Source organism: Thalassophryne amazonica, chromosome 16 (assembly GCF_902500255.1).
Source record: "Thalassophryne amazonica chromosome 16, fThaAma1.1, whole genome shotgun sequence".
Classification (NCBI taxonomy): Eukaryota; Metazoa; Chordata; class Actinopteri; order Batrachoidiformes; family Batrachoididae; genus Thalassophryne; species Thalassophryne amazonica.
The window spans coordinates 45066642-45071570 of NC_047118.1; positions in this window are offsets into that span (position 1 = coordinate 45066642).

A 4929-nucleotide genomic window follows, 5' to 3' on the forward strand; every position below is an offset into this window, starting at 1 on the left:
CTGTCTTCACTGTGAACTGTGGCTTGAATTCAGAGTTTGGGGGTCGTCTCACAAACTGTCTGCGGCCCTCGGACCCAAAAAGAACAATTTTACTCTCATCAGTCCACAAAATATTCCTCTATTTCTCTTTAAGCCAGTTCTTTGGCAAATTGTAACCTCTTCTGCACGTCTTTTATTTAACAGAGGGACTTTGTGGGGGATTCTTGCAAATAAATTAGCTTCACACAGGCATCTTCTAACTGTCACAGCACTTACAGGTAACTCCAGACTGTCTTTGATCATCCTGGAGCTGATCAGTGAGTGAGCCTTTGTCATTCTGGTTATTCTTATATCCATTTCGATGGTTGTTTTCCGTTTTCTTCCACGCGTCTCTGGTTTTTTGTCCAATTTAAACCATTGGAGATCATAGTAGATGAATAGCCTATAATTTTTTGCACCTGTGTATAAGTTTTCCCCTCTCCAATCAACTTTTTAATCAAACTACGCTGTTCTTCTGAACAATGTCTTGAACATCCCATTTCCCTCAGGCTTTCAAAGAGGAAAAACATGTTCAACAGGTGCAGGCTTCATCCTTAAGTAGGGGACACCTGATTCACACCTGTTTGTTCCACAAAATTGCCGAACTCACTGACTGAATGCCACACTACTATTATTGTGAACACCCCTTTTCTACTTTTTTTTTTTACTAATAGCCCAATTTCATAGCCTTAAGAGTGTGCATATCATGAATGCTTGGTCTTGTTGGATTTGTGAGAATCTACTGAATCTACTGGTACCTTGTTTCCCATGTAACAATAAGAAATATACTCAAAACCTGGATTAATCTTTTTAGTCACATAGCACTACTATTATTCTGAACACTACTGTATACTATTTTCAGATGATGCAGGCTTGACAGCTCACAAGAAGGAACATCTTCAGAATCTTCTGAGCTGTTTCTCCCAAGGTTGTGAGGACTTCAGACTGACAATCAATCTTAAGAAAACAAACATCATGCACCAGGCCACCAGCAGCCCACCAACCATCACCATACAATTATCAGCTTGATGTGGTGAAGGAGTTTACCTGTCTTGACTCAACAGTAACTTACGACCTCTGTATGGACTCCGAAGTCAGAGATTTTTGGCATCATATGTACATACCATGTAACAAACAGAGAGTGTGCTGCTGCACCTAACATCTTCACCCTTCTACGTACAGTGCATTCAGAAAGTATTCACAGTGTTTTGCTTTTTCCACATTTTGTTTTGTTACAGCCTTATTGTAGAGAAGCTTCAATCTTCGACTGGACTGGGTTGCTTGACGCGAGGACGTTTCGCTTCAACTCGCATAAGCTTCCTCAGCTAAAATTCTGACTTCTGTCTTGACTCTTGTAGAGAAGAATAAACAGAAGCCACAAAAGCTGAAGTTTTAAACCTAACCAGACCCCTCCTAAGGAGAGGCAGACTGCTGTGGGCTAGTGACTAAACAATAGCTCTAATTAGCACCTATTGTGCTCTAGTTCAGTGATTTTCAACCTTTTTTAAGCTGCGGCACCCTTCTTATATTTACAAAATCCTGCGGCACACCACTGTCATGTGTCACGTGCCACGCACCACTAACTCGACTGTCTCTACACGGTGCGTTAGCACGTTAGCAACACGTGCGGTACAGATATGACGTAACATAGTATACTACAGTCATGGAGCTGTATATAAGAACTAGAGAGCGCAGTCCCATTACTGCACACTAAACGAAAACGTCCCTTCATGGACAGCAACATGACGTCTCCTAACCGGGCAAAATATTGATGAAGTACCCGGATGTTAATGCATTTTCAATGGAGATCCGCGACTGGACACACTCAGAAAAATGCTCGCAAAATACGTGTTAAAATGCCATTTTGTCCTGGATATCAAGCCAGTAAAATTAAATTACATTAAATTATGTCAGGAAAGTATTAAACTTACTCTGACACACATACATTCTCAAATATTAGTGTTGAAAGTTACACGGATCTGTGCTCTTCAAGCTACGCTGCTCGGCTGAGCTGCTGCTGTGTTCAACGCAGCGCGGCTCCTAAAACCATTACAATACATTTATATATATTATATTTTTACACAATTATCCTTTATTGACCGAGTTTCATTCATAAAGTCAGCAGTGTGTGTGTGCACATCTCTGTGTGTGTGGCAGCACAGCGCGGGTCATTAATCTCATTATTTTAAGGTGCAAAAAAAAAAAAAACTCCCCAGTCTTGTCGAACAATTTTTAGTCACTAACGACAAGAATTTTAACTAGACATTGGTCTAGCAGTGGAAAATATCAACTAGACATAAGTGAAACTAATGATCCGTGTCATCGGGCGACACAGGTACGGCAGGAGACATACAGCTGTTTATCATCCAAATATCACGGTCAAAGTGACAACAATAACCAAAACCACTTACTTATGGAAGGAAATATTGTCTTCCTTGTTCCTCCGTTTGTGACTTTGTCAACATGCGCAGCTTTCCGGCATATTCCACCTGTTTCTTGACGAGACTAAGTGAACTTCTATGCACACAAATCACTAACTTGCCCGGAATTAAAATGGCGATCACGCCTCCTTGTCGGCACACAACTCAGCGCCACTGCACGATTTGCTGCCATCTACTGGAATAAAAGAGCATTACACCATCTGCCACACTATTACAGCACATACACCCGATAATGGTGATATTTGATAATTGCCCACGGCACCCCTGACGATCGAGCACGGCACCCTAGGGTGCCGCGGCACCCCGGTTGAGAATCACTGCTCTAGTTAGCACCCTCCTAATGACAGGGCAGCTGTCCCTCCTAATGATGGAACGGATGCCTCTCCTGATGGCTCCCTTGTCAGGTCCGTTGCCCGAACTGGACCTGGCACTTAAACTGTGCCTGAGATCGTATCCTGCAAAACACAGTTTCTCAAAGCACAATCACATAAAAAGAGACAACATTAGACAGAGATCTCTTTTGTGAGCTTTGCGCAAAGGGGAGAAGCTTCGGAGAGAGCGTACAAACCTAAGACCAACCTTGCTTTCCCTGCTCCTCTCCGCCGCCTCACCCCGGCGCTTGCTCTTTTATTGGAAAAGAAAAAAAAACATAAACAATACAACGTAGCATTAGGGTACATTGCCTTTGGGGAAGGGAGGGGTGAACGGTTGCTTGTGAGTTACGGTTTCCTGTGAAACATGCTTGTTTCTTTCACAGAAAGAAGGGAGTAAGCAGTTAAGTTTCGATGTCAACAGAGTCCTGAAACAACCTTTAGTTCATCACTGTGGCTGAGCAATCATTTAGCTTAAATGCAGCATATATGAATGAGTACATAATTATTATGATTGAATGAGTAAATGAAGTATAAAAGAATATAATTCAGACAATAATAAATGTAGAATCCTTTAACAAGTCAGCTAAGACACATATTCTTTCAGTCTTGTGGCTGGTTTCACTCCCACATCACACAGATAACAGATAGTTGATACAGTTCATTTCACAAGAAGCAGAAACTTAACTCAGACTACTTTTGATTACATTGAATATCATGTAAGCAGGCAATGATTAATTAAATAAATGGTAACAAGTCATAAAATCCCCATCATCCCTTGACGACTCTCCTGATGACGTGAATGACTCATTACCATAAACAAAAGACTGAAACTGCTTTGACCTGAGTACCCCTTAAAGTAAACTGGGATTTTGTGCTGTCTGAAGATCCTCTGTAGTTTTTCCCCTACTCCTGCTAAATAAGGGAGAGACACTCATCTTCTTCTTGTCTCCTGTCTATCTGGTATCTTTGTTCTCTGGGACTTCTGCACTTTGTTCAGGGACCATCGTGGGTACCCACATACTGTGAGGGCTTTCCGGACCAGTTGTTGTTCTTTAGCCCTTCCCTCTGCAGTTGTGGGCACCTGTAGGGCTCTGTGTTGAAGAGTCCTGATCACCCCGAGCTTGTGTTCAAGGGGGTGGTTTGAGCCAAAGAGCAGATATTGGTGAGTGTGAGTGGGTTTTCTGTAAAAGTTTTTGCCCTCAAAATTCTACTCACAACACCCTATAATGACAACATGAAATTTTTTTTCTGAAACTTTTGCAAATATATTAAAAATAAAAAACTAAGTAGTCGCATGTACATAAGTATTCACACCCTTTGCAACCATCAGCAATTACAGCCTCAAGTCTCCTTGAATATGATTTGCTCACCTACATATCTTTGGACAGTTTTGCCCATTCCTCTTTGCAGCACCTTTCAAGCATCATCATGTTGGATGGGGAGCATCGATGCACAACCATTTTCAGATCTCTCCAAAGATTTTCAGTCGGATTCAGGTCTAGGCTCTGGCTGGGCCACTCAAGGACATTCACAGAGTTGTCCACTCCCTTGATATCTTGGCTGTGTGCTTAGGGTCATTTTCCTGCTGAAAGATGAACTGTCACCCCAAGAGTGCTCTGGAGCAGGTTTTCATCCAGGATGTCTCTGTACATTGCTGCATTCATCTTTTCTTCAATCCTGAGTAGTCTCCCAGTTCCTGCTGCTGATAAAACATCCCCATAGCATAATTGTGCCATCACCATGCTTCACTGTAGGATGGTGCCTGCTTTCCTCCAAAAATGAAGCCTGGTATTTATGCAAAAGAGTTCTGTCTTTGTCTCATCAGACCAGAGAATTTTGTTTCTCATGGTCTGAGAGTCCTTCATGTGCCTTTTTGGCAAACTCCAGGCAGCCTGCCATGTGCCTTTTACTAAGGAGTGGCTTCCATCTGGCCACTCTACCATACAAGCCTGAATGGTGGATTGCTGCAGAGATGATGTCCTTTTGGAAAGTTCTCCTCTCTACACAGAGGAATGCTGGAGCTCTGACAGAGTCACCATTGGGTTCTTGGTCACAATCGCTCAGTTTAGACAGTGGCCAGCTCTATGAAATGTCCT